The sequence below is a fragment of the Pseudopipra pipra genome, chromosome 1, assembly GCF_036250125.1.
Source record: "Pseudopipra pipra isolate bDixPip1 chromosome 1, bDixPip1.hap1, whole genome shotgun sequence".
Taxonomy (NCBI): Eukaryota; Metazoa; Chordata; class Aves; order Passeriformes; family Pipridae; genus Pseudopipra; species Pseudopipra pipra.
The window spans coordinates 33,534,266-33,555,720 of NC_087549.1; the positions used below are offsets into that span (position 1 = coordinate 33,534,266).

Below are 21,455 nucleotides of genomic sequence, written 5' to 3' on the forward strand. Positions count from 1 at the left end.
TACCCTTTTCTCATGGTTGGAATTTAGTGTCACCTGCTCAGCAGTCCCACCACAGTGTTCAAAAAAAATTTTAGAGGCAAGTTTTGTTTGTCTGATCCAGCACTTCATGTGGTCACAATTGCTATACATAGCTGAAGAAAACTGGCAGAAACAAGTGGGTAAATGGAAGTGCAAGTCCAGCAAGGTAAAAATGCAAAGGTTGTGGTATGACATTACAAGAAAAATAAATACACTTCTAATACTCTTATAGCAGTTGTGCTCTACAGGTGTATATCCCTTAGTCAAATATTATTTTGTTGTAGGGTGTACTGTTACAACAGTAACATTTACTGTTACAACAGTAAAAGGAGTCTTTTACTCTAGTATAAAAAATATTTGCATAAATATTATTAAAATTCTAATTCTTAGCCTATACATTTATAACTTACTTTAAAACATTTTCTATGGTAAAATTTATCTTTATTGATTTCCTGTATTGAAAAAGTATGGAGTTTTTCAAAATTACTTGATTTTTTAAAAAAAAAAGAATGTGAAGCAGATTATTGAATTAATAAGACATAAACGTATAACAAGGTGTTTGATTAACCATTTTTTCATTTACAAGTTTGTTATTTGAGGCAAAAAAAAAAAACAACTTATGCCTGAAGAGTTTCTAGGGAAAAAAATCCTAGCTTTAGTTTTGGTACATAAGCACTATACACCTAGGATACGCTCTTCACTGCAAGCTCTTAATGAGTCCAGTGTATCACTGTATCAAATGACGATATAGCCAAAGTGCCGTTGAAGAAGCTGAGCCAGATCCTAGATGCTTTAAAAGAACATAACACCATGTAAGTCAATGTGTTATTTTGAAAGGGCAGATTGTGGTAAAGAGCTAATGGAAGGAGGATAATCAGAGATATTTGGAGATGTGAAGGGAGGTCAGAGGGGTACAGTACTTGTAGTAATGACAGGGTGTGCATATCATGTCGGGGGTGTGTGTAGTGAGTAAAGGTGGTGGTGAGTGGGGAAAGCTGGAAAAAGACAAATGTCATGTCCATCTTCAAGGAGGGAGATCCAAGGAACTACAGGCCAGCCAGCCTGACCTCAGTATGTGGGAGGATTAAGTAGTAAATCCTCCTGCACACCATGTCCAGGTGCTTGAAAGACAAGAAGGTGCCTGGGGGCAGGCAGTAAGGGTTTACAAAGGGTAAATTCTGCCAGACCAATGTGACTGCTTTTTATAATGAGATAACTCAATCTGTGGAGAAGGGGAGAGCAGCTGATGTCGTTTATTTTGACTTTAGCAAAGCTTTAGACAGAATCACCCATAGGCCTCCTTTAACCACACTGGAGCGGTATGAGCTAGGTTAAGTAGAAGATAAGTTAGGTGGAACATCGACTGTACCATTGGGCTCAAGGGTTGTGATCAGCAGTAGCAGGTCCAACTGGTGGCCAGTATACTTCAAGGCTGGATACTGGGATTGTTAGTGTATAACAGTCAGTGACCTCAGTGATGAGATGAAGTGCAGATGACAGCAGATTGGGAAATAGTGGCCAGTATACTGGACGGACCTCAGCAGACTGGAGAAATGGGCTGGCAGTAACCTCATAAAGTCCAACAAATGGTGGTGCAACATTCTGCATCTGGGATAGAATAGCCATTGCTTTACGAGCTAAAGGCCAAGAGGACAATAAAGGATTTTCAAAAAGAAATTTCGGAATCCTGGTGAGCAACAAGTAAGTCAGCAGTGACCTTGCAACAGAGAAGGTCAACAGCATCCTGGGCCATCGTAGCAAAAGAATAGCCAGCAGGTTAAGAAACTTGTTTATTCTCATCCATGGAGTACTTGTGAGATATCTGGATTACTGAGTGCAGTTTTGAGCTACGCAGTATGTGAAAGACAAAGACATAAAAAAGAAAATCCAGGGGAGGGCCATCATGACTGTGAGGGTGCTAGAGCACGATATACAAGAAGAGGCTGATGTCAGGCTGTTAGTCTGGAGAAGGCTGGTGCAAATTTTAATGTTCTCTTCTGCTACCTCATGGGCAGACATAGAAAAGATGGAACATTTTTTGAGGTCCATAGTGACCTTTTCATTGTGAGAGGCAACATGCACAAGTTGGAACAGACCAGTTAGATATCAGGGGAAAAGAAAAATTCATGCATTAATTCAAATAGTGGAGTGGGCTGTTCAAAGAGGCTATGGAGACAGTAAAAACTCAGCTGGGTTTTCCAGCCTGGAAAACCTGGCATAACTTCAAAATTGGCCCTACTTGGAGCTGAAGCTTCAACCTTAATGGGTCCCTTGAATCCTGAAGAAGATGAAGATAGTGGAGAAATTTTACATTGTTTTAAATTTCATTTTGTTTTCTTTGTGGGTTTGAGTTAGGTATATACTGTGTCAACAAAAATCTTATTGGTTTCATAAAGACCATATTTAAATCCACTTGGAAAGGTTAATGAGTAAGTCAGGAGTCAATTCCCCATAAAGGTGAGCAGAGTGATTCTACAGGGTAAATGCAGCTGCTCATGAAAAAGTCTTTGTGCACCAACAGCTGCGTTACATATAGCCCTGGTGTCAGCAGGTGCACATAAACCATTCTTCCTTACGCATTAAAGCTGCAGATAGAGCTTTATGAGATAGCAGCTATACCTGAATGGCCTACCAAGTTCATAAGCACCCAACAGTTTGTTCATAACCTTTCACCTTATGGAAGAATAACTTTACTTATTTGAAAACCAGTTAGAAACACACCTGCAAATGCAGTGAGTAAAACAACTAGTTTTACTCACCCCGCGTACCAATTTTTTAAGAAATATGGTACATAGAAAAAGTAAGTAAGAAAGAAGAACATTGACAATATATGACTATACTGATCAGAAAAACATGGTTGCAGTCAGATTCTGATTTTTTTCGTGTTAATTTAAGGGAGAGGATAGTTCTGAGAGGATATGTAACCAAACTTCTCTGAAAACTAAAATAATTAAAAACTTCTCCCACTGCTAAATTTCACATCAGGAAAGGTTTGCAGATCACAGTGAAGAATCGAGTGAATGCATAAAACGATGTTGTGAACAAAATAGCCAGCAGAAGAATAAATGGGAGGAAGGTGAACACAAGAGGATGACAGGAAGCTTGTATTACTCTTGTTTAGAATGGATGAAGCTTTTGTTGAAAAACTAAGCCCAGCTCTAGTCAGCACAATGCAGCGATGGTGACACTGGAGAAGGTTCAGAGAAGAGCTCTAATATTGAATAAATTCTGCACTGAAGAGTGTTTATCAAATCTATTTCCCATCTGAAATATGGTGCCTTCCTTTTAAAAAAATAGCAGTTAGGAGTAATATAATTACTAGTCTTTGCATACAGTGATACTTGTAACCAGGGTTTTGGGGTTTGGCCTTAGATGACAAAATGTATTTGCTTTTGAGTTAGAAGATTCTAACAAATTTTAGTGGATCTGAGCATATGTGTAGTTAAATCCCCTCTCCCACTCAGTTTGGATAGGACACTGCCACACTGGACTCAGGGTTTTTTGTCAGTGTTGAGACCATGAACTGTGTGTTACATGGGCTATGTTTTATGCTCATACTGCACCAAGTTAAAAGTCTTCCTTGCTTTCCCCAGTGGATTTAGGTACTAGTTTAATAAAGACTTTTGGTTATGCGAAAGGAAGTGTGAAGTTAGAAAAAAAATCAAGCTTTCATAAATAAGAAATGCTGGGATAAAAAATACCTGTGCAATTTTAAACTGGACTGCTTATGGTCATAAAATTAAATACATACTTTTTTTATTCTCCCCCCCCCCCCAGTGGACTACTGTTTCACTTAGCACAGGAGAACGAATGAATCACAACTGTGAAGTAAATGAGATTATTGCCTGTATAACTGTTAACTTATTTGCTACAGAGATTTGCATAGATATAACAAATGAGGTCAAGGGAAAAGCTCTATCTGTCCAGGACTCTTTACCCCAGTTTTGCTTTGTTTCTTTTTTTCACACACAAGCTACTCTTATTTGCTATGTTATTTCAAGGTAATATTCTGATTTCTCTGCCCTCCAGATGGAATTAACCTTCAATCTCTTTTTACCTGTCTGTGTATGGGCAGGGTGGAAGAACTTCCTGAAGACTAAGCAATTTCTCTGTCAAACATAACTGATGGAGAGGTAGTCCTCAGAAAGGTAGTCCTCTCCAGTTGCTGCAGGCCAACACTGGAGCCTTGTCTTCTGAAATGATGCCAAACTTCCCTTAAAACAGCAGCATTTAATGTGGGTTTGATCTCTGGTTAGTTTCACATCAAAACTCTAATTGAGCGTATACAAACAACAATCCCTCCATCCGCATCTTCTAATGGGACCAAATTCAATGAAATTCTCATGGCAATTCCTCCCATTCCTGAGTTCTTTCTCCAGAAGACAAAAATATTGCAAGTTTTCAGTTATTTTATATTTGTATAATATTGTTTATATTGCAAAGACATTTTTCTTTAACTTGGGGGAGAAGAGTGGGAAAGAGTTTTGTTTGGAGAAACAATCGAACTATTTTTACCCAATGAAATAAAAAAGCTTTAAAAAGTTGACTCAGACACAAGTGTGGGAAATTGTATGCAGCACAGTAGGGCAAAGTGTAACAAATTGGAAAACAAGGGTTATGACTAAAAAAGTATTGGACAAGCCCAATTGCAGGCAGAGTTAGCTATACCACCAGGAACAATGTATCTGCGGATAGCTACAGAACAGCTTGGGGCTGCATGTGAGGAAATAACAAAAATAAGGATTGTTGCAGTGTGTAAAGTATAGCTCACCATTATCGACATGTACGAAAACGTAAAGCTTTTCTTGTAAGATAGGATTTCTGCATCGCGGATTGGTTTTTGAACCAAAGGGCAATGTTTAACAATCGCCCTACAGCCCTTAATAATTTTTAACTCATGTATTCACCCCTCCAATCTAGGAAAAGCCTACATCTGCATCCCCTCACTCCCGTGAGTGAGATACAGCTGACACAATTTTCAGCCATGTGTGTCTTTTTTTTTTTTTTTTTCTCCCCCGGAGGCAAAGAAAGGAAATAAGACTGCATCTCCCCCGCCTAGCCTCCCTGTTTTTGTGAATATGGGCCACTAAAAGCCGTAACAAGGCTGACTACTCCGGTCCCGCCTGGAAGCGGGGCTCCTCCGAGGGCGGACAGCAAAGGGCCACAGCCGAAGTCTCTCCCTTCGAGGACGAAGGACTTTGTTTTTCCCTTCCCCTTTCTCGCCGGCTCGGGCGCCGAGGAGGAGGCTCCCGAGAGCGCTGCGCAGCGCTGCGAGCGAGCGGGGCGGCTGCCATTGTCCCTCGGGCGGGGCGCGGAGCAGCCCCCTCTCCTCCGGGCGGCATCGCTGAGGGGCGGCGGCGGCACCCAGACCGCGCCGCGGTGCCGCCCGGCCCGGCCCGGCCCGGCCTCCCCCCGCTCGGGGCCCGGCCGCTGCCGCTGTGCCCGGGGGCAAGGGGGAGTGACTTGTGCCTCCCCCCGCCTCCTCCCCGTCCAGCCCTCCTCTGGGTAGAAGGGGAGGAGGAGGAGGGCGAGCGGTGGGAGGGTCTCCATTGAAATAAACAAGCAGGCAGTTATTAAAACGGGAACATGGCGGCCGCAGCCCCAGCTTCAGCTTCATCTTACAAAGCGAAGGTCAGCGCCGGCGGCAGCGGCGGGAGACGGCACTGACCCCGGTAACGGCCCCCGCACGGCCCCAGCGCGGCGGGGGGTGTGCCTGAGCCCCCGCGCCTCCCTGGCCGCCCCGTGCACCGCCGAGGGGACGCCCGGGGCCGCGCCGGTGCGCGGAGGGGCGGTGTTGGCGGGCGGCACCGCGGCCGCGGCGAGGCGGCTTCCCCCGCGCCGGCGGCGGGGGGAGCGGGGCGGGGGTTGCGGCCCCTCCGTGGGGCGCCAGGGAACGGTGGGGCCGCCCCTCGCTGGGGCATCGTGCTCGCACCCCTGCGCCCGGTGGTGGGGGTGGGCGCGCGGGGTTACTTCTCCGGGACGTCCCCCGTTTCGGCGAGGGAGGGAGGGAGCGGGGGGGGGATAGAATACCCCACCCTGCCGGGCCGAGGGGACCGGCTTCCTGCTCCCAGGCCAGGCGGAGGTCGGGTGCCGCCTCTCCGCGCCTCTGGCTAGGGGGAAAAGTGCGAGGAGCCGGGGAGGCGAGGGGCTGAGCCGGGGGGCAGAGGCTGCCCTGCTCGGGCCGGAGGAGGATGGGGCAGTGGGGTGCTGTTTTCAGGGGGTTGATCGGGACGTTCCCCTTCATCCCCAGCATGCAGCGGCAGCGAAACTTGAGGGAGGGTCTCTCCCCGATGACAAAAGGGGTGATTTGGGGAGCAGGGCGGTGCACGTCCCCTCCCCTCCTCCGGCTGACAACGGCTCGGTGCGCAGCGGCGCGGGCCGCTCCGCGCCCCCTCCACGGGGCCGAGCCCGCCGCCCCCCTTCCCGCGCCGGGCAGGCACCGGCGGTGCCCGGCGCCCTCTCCCCTTCCCCCTGCGCCGGGCGCCCCGCCGCCGCTCCGCGCCCGCAGGGGACGCGCGGGGAAGGAGGGGGCGAAGCGGGCAACTTCTCCAACTTTGTGCGCGGGGGCCGTGCCGGCCTGTGTGCGCCGCGCAGCGCCGGGCCGCGGGGGCGGGCGGCGGGCGCCGCAGCCGCGCAGCTGCGTGCGAGCGAGCGCAGCCCGGGGCGCCCGGCCGCCTCCTCCCCGCGGCCCGGGGAGGGGTGGGGGCCCGGCCGCCGCAGTGCCGTGTGTCTGCGTGTGTGCGCGGGGCGGGGAGCGGCGGCGGGAGGAGGGGAGAGCAGGAGAGCAGCCGGCCGGGCGCGGGGCCGGGGTCCTTGGGCGGCTGCCGCTCCGCTCGCTCCCGCTTCTCCGCCGCGCGCGGCGACTGCGGGCGGGGAGGGAGCTCCGCGGCGAGCGGGGCCCCACGCGTGGTGCGCGGGGGAGGGGTGCGGAGATGCCCGGCGCCTCCGCGGAGGGCGGGTGCGCGGCCCCTCCCCGCCTCCGCGGGGGGCAGTGTGTGCGCCGCCGCGGGCACCGCGCGGCTCGGAGGCTGCGGGGCGAGGTGTAACCGGAGCCGCGTCCCTCTCCTGCCTCGCTGCCCCTCGCTCCTTTGCAGCCGCTTGGGCCTGAGCTTTTCCCCCGGCCCAGGGACCGCAGGCTGCTCTTGCCAGAGAGGGGCATTCAGTTTGTCTGCGGGAAACCTGCCCGGGAGCCTGGCAGAAAAAGGTGGGGGGGAGGGAAATAAAAAAGGGCAAGGAGGTTTGGTTGCTGGCAGTCACCGGGAAATAATATCTGGATCTTAGTTTGAGTTAGCCTGTGTACTTCTGTCTGAAGTGTGCGTATGTGGGAGCTCACTGTATAAATATACTTGTAATTTAGCAGGGAGTCTCCTTGTGAAAGGAGAATAGCTTGCTTGTTTGATAATAATCAATTGCTTTTGTATTTTTATTTTTTTTTCTTTTCCTCAGAGTAGTAGGAAGCAGGTGAATAGGCTTTAGAACTGAACTCATAATGTTTAAGTATAGTTTGAGGTAAGCGTATAGTGTCTGGCTGTGGCAGTTACAGCAGAGCTCTATTGCCACTGTAAATAAGTAGGTATTTTAGACTGCCAGTCTTCTTACTTAAAGCATTTTTGTTTCTGTTGTTCTGCCATTGTGGTTGAAGACAGTAATTTGGGTTTTATACCTTTGGGTTTTTTATCTACTGAACTATAAAAACATCTCTAGTCAGTTAATTTCCTGGCTCCTTGTAACCCAAGAGCCGTGTTGGGCTACCTGGTGGGCTCCACTCATGGGGGAATCCTCTGGCAGTGCCCATAGGGAGGGAGCTGCTGGTCTGCTGTGTTGGATGCTATCTGAGAGATGTCAACGTTGTACATTGTTGTTAATGTTGTACCAAAAATATTATTCCCCAGAGCAGGGTTCGTCTTTGCTTACGCGCAGCTTAGTGTGAATGGAAAGTGGTTCTTTTATTGCAGTTGGTGTAGGTACTATGCCTCCTACGTATTTTTTAGAACATTTGCTTATTATCACTGGTGCTGTCACAAATAGGTCATACTAGGCTTGTGAATATTTGCACATACAGATGTGTATAGAAGCACATTCAGACACTCACGCATTTGTGTCCCTTATTTTGGCATTTGTGATACAGCTGCTTAGGGATTGGACATAGAAGTTGGCTCTACTGTGTCACATGAGATAAAGAAAGATATAAATTACCCCCAAATGGTTAATCCCTAAATTTGATAAGTGCTGTGAGAAGCTTATGTTCATGGTCAGTCTTGGTCATCTGTAGTCTTGAAGAAAATAGTTTGTCGTGGACTCATCCTTCAGAAATATTGAGAACAACTTTGAGAAGAAAGGTTGGTCTTTTTAACATCATGTAATAATTTGAAAAATCATGTTATTTTTAATATGTTTGTATCTCATCTTGGTGAGCATTATGCAATAAATGCATGACAAAGGTGCTGCGATCACCTCATCTTTTCAGCCACTGTACTATTTTATTTCGCAAAAAACCTGAAGATTTCTCAACTTCTTATTTTCTCAGGCTTGTGGTCTTCACTAGGGGGAGAGTCTACGTATGATGTGCTTCATCAGTATCTCTGCAATGTCTGAAGGACTTCTTTACTAAGCGTGTAAATTCCTTGTTGTGTGTCCTGGTGGTGTCAGTGCTAGATTTGAAACTTGAAATATTTTAGGAAGGAATACTTTATTGCAATCAGGAATGATACTTTTGGAATCAGCTTAAGTTTTTAAGCTGGAATTGTGTTATTTGAGAAAGAAAATAAAGGTTATTTCTGGTGGAAAAATTAGAAAATACAAGGGATTTATTTGCGTTTAATGTAATGTATTGCATTAAACTGAAGTAAAAATAAATTATTTATAAATAATGTTTATGTTTTTATAATCACTTAAGGTGTAGCTTGCTCATGAGAAGACTGAAAGGCGCCCTTGAAAGGGGTGTGTAAGCTGTCTGTAGTGTTGCCATTCCCAACTTTTCCCTCCGTCCTCTAAAAAAACCAGTAAGAGCTAGCCCATCTGCAGGAAGCCCAGGTTTTGCAGCAGGAAGAACAAAGTCAGTGAGCGAGCCAGCTGCTGCTACAATGCCTACTGTCTTCTGCTCCTTGCCTTTGTTGCTGATGTCGCTGTCTCATTGGCAAAATCTGGGCTTCTGCGCTCAGCTGGAATTTCTCTAACACCTGACACCAGAATTGCAGAGGCTTATGAGGTCTAAGCCTTGAGGATGCTGTCAGCTCATTTAAAAGGAAAAGACACACTAAGGAGTGGTACCAAATTCAAACATAAATGTAACTCTCTTTGTCTGCTGAACACTAATAGATTGTGCATTGGAGAAAGGGAACACTGAACTGAAATTGTTCTTACCACATTGAGGTTTTTTGTACGTTTTCTGTGGTTGGCCTCTCTAAACAATGCAGTTTGCACGCAAGTAGGTCTAAAGTATTTAACAAATTCCACACATTTCTTCAGTATTCTTATAGGCATTAAAATGCTTAATATTCATTTGCGTCTGTTTGGCTTTAGAGGTCAGAGGTTAAATGCGTTGTTACAGTATATGCTCTTCTGTGTGACACAGCATTTTAAACTAAGACCAAAGTAACATGGATAGTTACTTTATGGAAGGCATAAAACAGCATCCATTCATTCACCCATTTTCTGCTGATAGTTAACTTAGTTACAGACAGCTACTCTGGCAAGATCCCTTACTTTTAAATGAGGTGAAGTTCACTGCCCTGCTTTATTTTTGTTAGTTGTTAAAATGTTCTCATACTCCTGGCAGTGGAGAATGACAAATTCTTCAATGTAATGCTGGGAGCAAGGGAGGTGGAGAGGGAGAAATGGGGAGGGGGGGAGGAAACCCTCCTGAGCATATGGAGACATCCAGAAAAAGATGTGCATCGTCAGCTGTGATTCCATTGTGTGCTTGCAGACAGGATCTGAGCTCTTCTTCTCTTGGGAATTTAAACCTTAAAGAAGTATTCTTTGGCTTTTACCCATCAGGATAATCGAGCTTAGATAACATATAATTCACATCTTTATTACAGATAATGTTTTGGTAATATTTTATGATTTCAGGGAATAAATACAGTTGCCAGGACTCCTGCTCTGTGTTAGACTAGTATTTTAAACAGTCATATATATTGGTGAAATGGCAAGGTTGAGTATTAAAAATAATTTGTAATATTACATCAGTGCTTACATACTACTAAGGCATCTTACCAGTTTTACAGTTAGTAGCTTGTCAGCAGCATTTATATTATGGAAACACTCCCTATTTTTAATGAATCACTAGCTTAGCCTTTTCAAAACATACCAAGTAGAAATCTGACATGAAAAATGACAGGTTGTATAGTTTAATCAATTTAGGATACAGAACTAGAAAAAAAAAAAAACAACCAGAAAATAACCAGGGAATTTTTAAACAGGGTTTTAAAACAAAGCCATTTTGTCAGTGTTGTATTTAGAAATACCATTTACATGATGGAAGAGTGAAAGAAATTAATTTTCTTTCATTCAGTCCTGCATCTACCTATTACCTAGAACAGCATTTCCTCTCCTGAGCATTTGGAATACTTTTGCTGATATTATGCAATTATTTTGAGTTGATGAATAGTTTGAAAAATAGATCTTGAATATGGTGGATTTGCTGCACTGCGCTTTTTAACTGTTTATGATTTTTCAATCTTTTTCTATGGAAATTGCACGTTATTCTTGTAAAAGACTAATGGAAATTTTATTTAAGAGTTTAATGGAAATAAAATGTGTACAATTCGTATGGAAAGTGTATGGTCACTGGGGTGTTTGGCATTTTGAAGTTTGAAATTAGTTCATTAATTTAAATGTCTGAAGCTATACCACAACATATTAACAATATGCACATTTTTTTTACTTCTGCAGCTGCATCATTATGCTATTCCAAGTCTTACATTTCCTTAAATGGCTTCCATGACAATCTCCCATTAATAGTTACTGACAGATATTATTTTTCCTTTGCTTTCCTTTTAGTTATAACTGATAATAAATCTCACTCTTTCTTTGAGTGTGTACTCACTACTTAGATATTCAGAAGCTTCTTTGTAATGTGCATTTGCATTTTGCAGCTAAGATGCGATGCCCTCAGTAAAACCTATTTACATTTTTTCTGTATGTTTTAAAACTTCAAGATGTTACTTGAAGTTTGAGAAGGAAAACTTGTATTTTGCTAAAACAGTCCACAGTACATGGAAACATTTAACATAATAATGAAAGGGCAGAGAGTATAGGTGACAAATTAATTAAAATATCTACCAAATGTGTTGATTTATCCATAAATCTTATGTAGTATGGATCACATGAGCTTTTGTGAGGGGACATAGTGAGAACATAGATCTGATATACTGTTGACTGAGAGTTGCTATTTTGATGCTTTTTTAGTGAGCTATGTAAGACATATTGTTGCTCTTTGCTAGGATTTATAGTGGGCATATCACAATTGGCTGCTTTATTGGCTGCCTTGGTGGAGAAGTCTGAGATTGAAGAATGGGCATGGAAAGCGAAATAACATTTTACATGCTAGGTCAGAATTATTATGGAATTTTAGTCTTACTCTACCTATGCTGTAATTCATCTGTGTGGGAATAGACTTAGTTTTTCATGGCTGTCAGTATTGATCTCTAATGAGCCTTGCCCTTGGATTTTGAAGAAAATCACTGCAATTAAAAACAATGCAGTTTGTACCTCACCCATTTGTACTTCACAGATTACATAGGAGATGTTAAACTGCATTTAAAAAGAAAACTTTAGAAGGATAGAAGAAAGTCTGCTTATGAATAAATTTGATAGTATATACTGACACTTTCATTACAGATATTTTTATGAATTTAAAATTCATCATATGCTTGTGTGATGGAATCAAATTAAAAATAAAAAAAAAAAACCAGAAACAAATCCCGGACAAAACCTGAACCAAAACCCAAGAAAACCCAAGGTCATAAGTTTTAATACTTGTGCAACTGAGAGTTCAGGTATGACCTAGTCTGCAGTGGAGATTGCTTTTCTTCATTCTGTTTCCACTATGCTTTGAGTTCACTAAGTAGCTCTCCAGTCCTTACTCTTTACTCTTTCAAATTGTTGTCAGGACTTGCTGACCAACCAGTTATATATTCCCAGAAATACATGTGATTGTTGTCAACTGATTTCACTTGCTACCCTTACTGAGATTTATACCTTTGTCTCCAGAGCTATGAACAATCTCTTTGTCCTGTTCTATCCATTTTCTAAAACAGATTCCATGTAGAGGAAGATTGAATGTGTACAAATAAATAAATACTTTATTTTAACAGTTTTTAGTTGTATTCTCAAGGAGAAAAGCTCTTCTTCCAGTCTAAATCTTTGTATTTTTTTCCCAAATAAAAGTTTATGGCTAGAAATACACTATTTTCTTTACATATGGCCAGAATAGTTGTTGCCATTATCTTGGAGGGGAAAAAAAAGTCAACTTGTTGATGCTTTACTGGCTATAAAATATAGCTCTAATAATATAGTTTAAAGGTCTTTTCTTTTTAATTGCTTGCCAGTTTTTGTTGGCATTTGCAGTGCAAACATACTTTTGCTTGTTTTGCTGTTTTTTAAGCATTACTTTGAAACAGATACTGAATTTTTAATGAAGCCTCAAACTATTTTCTTGCTAGAGTGCTGTGTGAAGTTACTGTTAACTGGTACTGTTAAATGGTGAGATCATTTGTGCCTCCTTTTCTTCTTAGTATAAGAATGAGGGAACCTGAAGACTGTAGATAAGAAAAGCCTCACTAAGCTTACCTAGTTCATGCTCACTAAGCTTTGCATGCTGTAGATGATCTCCAAATATGTCTGAAAGTGGCAGTTTTCACTCTCTTTTAGCTAAACTGTAGTTTGTAGAGTTGGGATTGTGTGTATTTTGTTCACAACTTAAAGTTTTTATGGACCAAGGGGGTAATGCATCTTAGGTACCTGGAATAGAGACTGGAAAGAAAGAAGTGACTGTGCATGAATGGAAAACAAAGATGTAAAGTACTCTGAAATCAGAGAATGGTGTGTTGTTCTGTTCTATATCAGTTGCTTTTAGTTGACCTTGAATCAGTTTTCTTTGAATGGTGGTTTTGGAAAATGGCAGGTGTGGAGAATGATGGCTGTGGTATATTCCATTATTATGTTGTAGCTAATGTTGATAATTTGTTTGAGGAAGAGACCTGTTCTTCATGTAGGCCTTTGTGTGAGACCTACCTACACAGGCCTTTGTGCACCAGCATTAGCAAGGTTATGTCACTGTGAGAACTGTCTTCACGCAAGAGTAGTTTCTCTTGCGTTTTGAGGGCCATCTCAAGAACCTCCTGATTCTGGTGGGAATTTGCATAGACGTGGGTTGTAGCATGCTAGTTGGCTCGTTTTTGTTTAAACCTCCAGAACGGGCTTGAGAAGGGAAGGCAAAGGACTAACAGATAATTTAATTGTCAATCAATTCATGTTCGTCACTTTTTTCTTCACTGGCAGTCTAGTTTACTTGGAGAAATATATCTGAAATATACTAGAGAATACACCTATTCAGGTACATAAGCTTGTCACTAGTTACTGCGGAATTCAAGAGTTTTATTTTGGAAGAAAGATCTTGTTAGTAGTATTTTTAAGGTAATGCTGTGTATGTTTTCAGACAGTATTACTGGTAAACATTCTATGAGCAGAACGAATGAAAATCAGCAGAACTTGTCCCTTCCAGTGGTGCTCTGTGGACACTGGTGTAATCGTCAGGAGCTACATTATCTATGTACAGACTCCTTGAGCTGCTGGAGGCCACGGAGACCAGGAGGTGGGACCCAAAAATAGGAAAACACAATAGGAAAACACAAGTGAGCAGCCACGCTAGTTATCAAGAAACAAAATGGTAGTAGAGTACTCATTCTCATTCATTGGCGCTCAGCAGGTGAAAGACAGGAGATGAGTGGGAAATGCTTCTGTCTGCACAGGCAGTTACTGCTCCTCTGTGGAAAAGGTCTCCCCACTGTGGGTTGGAACTGCAGCCCCCATCTGCTGGTGAGACAGCAGCTTCTCTTTGGTGGGTTTCTGAACTGCAGATGTCTGACAGATACTGGAAATCTCACTAAATCATCAAAAGATCTAATAGTTTACTTAAAATTTTATTCTAAGACAAGATTATGATTTCTGTCAGCGAGGACCCACTCGAAGCCCATGTTTATGAACTGTAGAGCTTGTGTGCTTTTTGGGCATTCCTGAGGAAATAACATAGCCATATTTTCTGTGTATATATATTATATTAGAATACTGCTTTGTTAGTGGTGCCCCTGAATAGTCTGTTACTGTAGTGGTGTCCTGTCTGTGACTGAAAGAACTTAAGCAGAGCTGATTTGAAGAAGGTTTCTCTAAGATGGCAGAAATGACAGAAGGAACGAAATCAATTCTAAATTCCATTTCTCTTGAGGCATAATTAGGGTGTGCTTTTTTTCCCTGTTGATGACTCTGGTAGTGTATCTTTCATTTTCTTTGTGTTCTCATTTGCTTTATGTTCTGCCTTTTTTTTGTTAGTATAAGAAAGTAGAAAACTATTCTTTGGTAGTTTGCTTGGATACATTTGACATAAAGTACTATTTGACCTACAAAGAGAAATGCAGGTATAATATTTATGTGGGCAGTGGCATGCTCCTCCTCCCCAAAGAAATGTGTTTTGCTGTGCAATATATGTCCTCTGCTCTGTGGGACTCTTTACTGATTTATGGGACTCCATAATAATGAAAAACTTTCTGATCACTGATACTTGTCACTTGCATCTGGAGTATTGTAAGGGGAGATTGAGAGAAAAAACGTACTCCTGTACATACAAGTTGTAATAATGGTTGAAAGACACTTTATAAGAACATCACTTTCTCCTTTTTGGAGATTTGAAACTAGTGTGCTATAAAGTCAACCAGCCAAGCAGTCAACAAAAAAAGGAACCAACCACTTTCACAGAGAGTTCTCATAGATTCTTTTGTGAAAATAGGGGCTGTGTACTGTGTTAGTTAATGTAAACATTTTAGTTGCTATCGCTGTGAATTTGCAGTAGGCAGCAGGTAGAGAGGAAGTTGTGTGCCTGGAGTGATTGTGCAACTGGAAGAGGGTTGTAGTTATGTCTGGAAAAGCAGATAATGCTCTGCAAAGTTTGTTTCCCTCGCTGTGTTATGCTTAGAACTGCAATGTGCTAAACATATTTTTTTTTCCTATACCTGTCTCCAAAAAAAAGACTGATATTTTTCTCTCAAATTTGTTCCTAGCATGCTTGAGATCTGAGTAGTGAGGCCCCCTGCACACACAGCCCCTAGAAATTGCTGTCTGCATCGCTGAGTCTTGGTGAGTTGTCTATGTCCTATTGCATTTAATTGGATTAATCTTCTTCACGGGGAAGTTTGATGTGAGATATCTTAGATTGATTGTGTAGATACAGCAGAACAAGCTGTGGTTTTAAGTAATGTGTGATCCTCTACACTGAGTTAAAATACTAACTTTTTAGAAACTTTGAAAAATAATGCTCAGACTGGTTATGGAAGCAGGGTCCTTGCTTTAGTGCCAGAACCAGGAATGGTACTTTCTACAAAGAGAGGCTGAAGGGGTCAACGTGTGATATTCTTTCTCATGAGATTTGTTTGATATTTGATACTGTAACTAAGGAATTGACGTTTTTCAAATGTGCTGATTATGGTCTGTCTTATGGCAAAGGTTGAATATGGAATAATACAAGCTTTTCCATCCAACTCTGTGCACTAATAAATTACTTAAATTGAGGGTTGAAATTGGTATAATGACACTGATGACTTAAACTGCTTGTTGCTCAAGAATTACTGTCTGATGACTCCATCAGGCAGTGCTGTGCCTGTTTAACTCTGCTCTCAAGAAGGGATAATACCGCTGAGAATTAGAAAAAGAGACCCCTGCGGATTGTTTAAATGCAGACTAATAATAGTTTGGTAGTGCAGTGAAAGAAAGTAGAATATAAATGCTGTGGTTTTATTTTAGATATGTTTGATATATCAGTATGCTCACTTCGTATAAATCTTTTACAACAAATACACATTTGAGATTTTATGTGAGAACCTTTTCAGTGTACTCATGAATAAATGTAGTCATTTAACACATAGAGTGACTTATTAAGGTCAGAAATATGTATTTTTGAGGCTTGCACACTAAATATAGAGGTGGGAAATGAGCCTTCTGAAAAGGTTTTTAGTTGTTTGGGAGATAACTGTTTATAAAATGCTAACCAAATATGGGTAAAATTATGTATGTGCACATCAAGTATCATTTCCTCTTTTGTTAATTATATTGAGCAATTTCTGCAAACTAACAATGCTTTTCTTAACTTACCGAATTTTCTAGCCTCAGTGAATGGAAATAGGTTAAGCAGCTTTCCAGTGCTTTTTTCTGCCTTTCCCCTTTTTAGTTCTGATAAAACTCTTCAGTTCATTGTGTTCAGTGAAGTTTATAATACTAGTTAATAGTTTATTCATGTATTAATTTGAAAATGCTTAGCCACATAGATGTTATTACTTATTTATACTTATTACTTAAACTATATTATTTATTTACAGTACTTATCTGGACTGCATAATAATCGTAATGTGTATGTGCAAGTCTTCTCAATAATAATCTGCTTTTGTAATCATTTAAGCAAGTTGTTCTAAAAAAAAGAAAGACAAAGATTCTAAAAATTTTCCCATATAATTGATTTTTTTCCCCTAATCAATATATGTGGAGAAAAAAACCCCAGCCTGTCTCTTGCTTAGTGTTGTGATATTCTATGCCAAAATGATAAACCCATAGATTTGGTTGTTGCAGTGCTAGAAAGTAATCTGGTAACTTTAAAGATGCTTGCTAAAACACAGTTACTGTGTTTGGGAAGTTCAAAACCTTTAATAAGAGCAAATGGGACATGAATATTTGTGTATGAAGTCTGTGGTGATGACAGTGAGGAATAAACCACTGTAAAATGTTGGTGTCATGAAAGGATTTAAAGGGCGAGGATGATGTAGAGACGTAGTTTTCTGCTCAAAATATCCTTTTGCTCTAAAATGGGTGGTTATCCATGTGTTCCTGTGATAGACAGTTCAGCAAAAGTAGGTTGCATAGGAATAAAGGACAAGAAATAGTTTCAAAATTTTGGTTCTATTGAATCCTTGGAAACTCTTCCATTCATTTTTTGAATGCCTGGGGTTTCAGTCTTATTGTTTGACATACTTGCATGTTCACCTTCTCCACTGCAAGATGGAAGAGCTGTAGCTGTTTATTTTAACCAGTATACCCATCCAAAATTATAGTACTGTAGGAAGGACGTATCAGTTGGAGTTTCATTTAAGAAATCCTGTCCTTGGCTTTTGACTAGTGTTACTTGTGAAATAATACATATTGGGTTTGACCGAATATTGTGAGACTGTATGACCACTATGACTGAAATTGTGCACATTCAGCCTGTCTACCACTGTATTAAGTTTTTTGGAAAGTGAAACTACTACTTAAAACTTACTAGATCTATTTCTTATATGTTAGTTGGGGTAGTGGGAGGTAGCTACTGTGTGCTAACAAAAAAAGCAATGCAGTTAGAATGGGGAGAAGTTTAGACTTACAAAAAAACCCAAACAAATAAATAACCTAGTTTAATTCCTAGACGAAAAGCTATCAGTCAGAAGACATTTTCTCTCTCTCCTTTTCTTTTTGCATGAAGTGGTTTGCCTTGTAAGAAATATTTCTCAGCAAAAAGAGCATAGGTTAGAGAAATCTCAGTTTTCTGTCACTGTCGATGTGAAGAGTCTGTTTCAATCTAACTTTGTAGTGATTTCATTGACATTTGTGTTGTAGTTAGTGTCAAGTGTGATAGAAAATATTTGTGTGTCCTTTCATTCTGAGTTATAGTGCTCATTGTTTACAGCTGAAGTAGATAAAGAAAATTCTGACATGTCTCATTTTTGACTGTGTTCTCCTAATAAATGTGTGTGTAAAGGGAGTGCTGTCAGAAAATGACGTGTAACGCTGACAGTAAAAGTGCCTAATATCAAAACAAGTTTTAAGAGCCTTTGGTATTAGTTTAAGGATGAAAGTGAGGAACTTAAGAGTAGATTCCAAGTATCAAACCTGAATAAGGCAGAGCTCACTTCTGTCAGCATGCAAAGCAGGGCTGGAATTGTGTGTACCTAGAGCTCTAGAGTCAATTCAGGGGACCCTACTTCCCACAGGAGCTGTGTTTCTGAAATACCTAAAATAAAATACAGGTATGGGTAATCTTTACTGAATCAGGTCTTCTCTGTGAGGGATATTTAATCTAGTTTGAATTAGTTTGTGATAAATAAAGGGAATGTGATTCCATTCCTAGACCTCGAAATTGGGGAGCTGTGTGTTGCATGAAATGTGATCAGATTATTCTGTGTTCAGTCACCACTGTTCAGTAGTGACATTAGTTAACATGAATTGCCTATAAAGATGCTTGTAAAAGTGGATGCTTGATTATAATGAATTTATTGTAATCAGCGTTAAAATGATACTCCTATTTTGAGAGTGAAGTTCTGTGTGGGTGGTACGATAAGAACTGAAATATTAAGAAATGAGCATCTATTGAGATTTATACAATTGCACCCTAAAAATTTTTTTCCTCTTAAAATTGGAACTGGGATCTTATGAAAAACATTATTTTGTGGAAAAGCTGAAATATATACAAATGTAATATATTCCATTTCTTTCTTTTAAAATTTATGAAAATTTAGAGTACTCTAAGAAAATCTCATGATGCTTGCAACTGGCAGAACTAGATTTGTTAGTAATGAAAGCACTTTTAAAGTACTTTCATAGTTTTGAGGCCACAACGTTCAAATTCATTGTAAAGCTGGATTAAGCTATTCTTACATATGTAAAACTCATTAATTACTATAAATGGATTTAAATGGAGTGCTCCATCAGCGAACTTGTTACTGAATTGATGGAACGAAACGTCATACATATCCAGGACTGTTGCAAACGCTCGTTCAGTCCATTGAAGCTTGCCTTTTGTATGTAGTTATATCCTGGAAGATTATTTTTAACATTTCAGTTTGGGTGAGATAAATAAAAAATGCTTAGGAAATGAGATTGCTAACTTGATTTTATTCACTTCTTAAATATTGGTTTTGACTTCGTAATGGACTTTGCTAAGATTTTTTCATTTCTTACCTTGATAGGAACCTTTTTATGTGGGCAAAGGTTTACTATATACACATTAGCAGAAGAAATAGCTGTCATTATCATCTGTGGAAAATCAATGTATATTTTATATATAGATTGATGACATATACCACCAGTATTGGAGCCTGGGAATTCTAGAGGGGTCAAGAACAGGACAACTGAGCACTTGCATGATCAAAGAAGATGAGATGCATTTACTTGGGCAGATTTTCCTCTGGGTCTGCCTTTAGTCCCTGAATTGGGAAGAGTGAAATATTTACATGGCTTGGCTCTTGACAGTAAATAGTATTAATTAAATACAGGGCTTGAAAATGACACTGGTATTTCAGATGAAGGCCTGTAGATTTTGCCTTGGCCTTCTGGAAATTGAATTCCAGCGGTCTGTTTATTTGACAGCATTATGGTACAATATTTGGAGGTTCATGGATATTTCTCTACATAAAAGTGGGTGAATTTTTATAATGTCACAATGCTGGGATGTTAGGCTCAGAAGACTTATGTGATTATAATGGTAAGCAAATTTGTAGGTGATTATGAAGTGTGGCACAGTGTGTTTCTGTCTGATTAATTTACTTTTATACTAACTGGACGGGCAAGAAATTGCAGGTTTTCTTTTTAAAACAAACTTTAGATTTTGAAAATTCAAATAAGTCACAGAAGTTCAGTATTATTAAAATGATTTAGAAATACTGGGGAGTTTTAATGGTATCACTGCACATGGCTCTAGCTATTCAAAATGTGTTACAGAATCCTCCTCTAGTCATCTCACCACAAGCAAAAAGGGGTACTGACACCCTTATGCATACAATATTTGCCAGTGTGTAAATGCATTGCTAAAACTCCATTTACAACTGTGGCCATGATAAATGAAGAATATGCTCTGTTCTCCTGTTCTGACATCTGTTTTATGGTCCAGATTCTTCAGTTTTCTTCATTATCAGTACTTTTATTCCTTCAGTAATCCCAAATCAATAAACTACAGCGTTCTGTATGCACCAAACTCTGTATATTTCAAAATGACAGCAATAGGCAAACTAGGAATATTTAAAATTAGAATTGAGATAAGAATTAGTTTTATAGTAGGTATTGCAATTTGGTTCTTTCTTCAGGGATGCTGTAGTAGTGTCAGGAGGAGGTAAAATGTTTCCATTCACGTTTTTTTCAGCGTGTTTTTCTTTTGCTTATAGTTGCATATTCTCACTTAAGCTTTGAAACATTATCCTTACAAGTAACACATGGAATCGAAGATCCCTTTTTGCTTTTGATTCCTTTGTCCCTCAATTCTGGGTACCTGTTTTACTGCTTTAAGAGAGTGAGATGTCTCCTGCATTTCTTTGTTCAGATTGTGAGCTTGAAACTACTGTGTGGTGCCGCACTTTAATAGTATTTTAAAATGGGATAAAAACATCTACATTTCTCTAAAAGTAGGTGGCCAACACATATGAAATTTCACTTGGGTTAATTTTTATGGCCTTTCAGTTTTCAGTTGTGGTTTTTTGCTTGGCTTCTCTTCACAGATCCTGGTTAACTGTGTTTTTATTGCTTAGTCCTGCTGAACAGACTCATGTAAAACTTTTTCTGTCTGGAGTTACAGTATGCAACTTCCAGAATGTATCCTGCGGTGGAATAGGGTTTCTGTGCAGCTGATGGTATGTGAAGCTCGATTCATGACTACTAATGTTTAAAATATTCCTTGTCCCTTACTGTGATTTTAGTCTTTCCTTCCTCATGAGCTCACTCTTTTGTCAATATCCAGGTTCTAGGCTCTTGATCAACATTGAAATATTTGAGGAATCAATACATGTGAGTCAAATTGTATAACACTATGGTTGCCACACTTAAAACATACTCAATACAAATCTAAAGAAGCAAAAAAAAGTCCCAAACCACCCCAAATTAGGCCACTTTATGTGAGATCAGTTGCTGTTCTACCACTGTCACACCCCAAACACACTACACCATTACTGTACACCACAGGCTGTGTGCCACCACCTGTGGGAGTACATAGATTTGTTCTATTAATTTTCTTCTTTAGTTAGTTATGTCCAATATGCTGTGTATATAGTACATATGTTTCACAATAGTATGTATTTATTTTTTAATATTGGCATGGAACCATGCATATGTTGCTCTGGTCCTGTTTTGGGTACTGTGAGCATTTAAAGGGGGGGAAAAAAACCTAACAACCTGCTGCTGCTGCACTTGATTCCAGTAATAGTAGTTATCAAAAT

The 21,455-nt window shown here is 40.7% G+C and overlaps 1 protein-coding gene across 7 annotated transcripts in view; it reads left to right on the forward strand.

Annotated features, from left to right (window-relative positions):
* Positions 1-5,465: 5,465 nt before the first annotated feature.
* NCOA2 (nuclear receptor coactivator 2) overlaps positions 5,466-21,455 on the forward strand; it is a 185,949-nt gene continuing 169,959 nt past the window's right edge. The window contains exons 1-2 of one of the 7 annotated variants that reach the window (XM_064651190.1): positions 5,466-5,690; positions 15,297-15,372. The gene's annotated coding sequence lies outside the window, so the exon portion shown is untranslated. Of the gene's footprint in view, positions 5,691-8,863; positions 8,959-13,718; positions 13,878-15,296; positions 15,373-21,455 lie in introns of those variants that run through there. The other 6 variants (XM_064651207.1, XM_064651226.1, XM_064651218.1 and 3 more) reach the window with 6 other exon arrangements.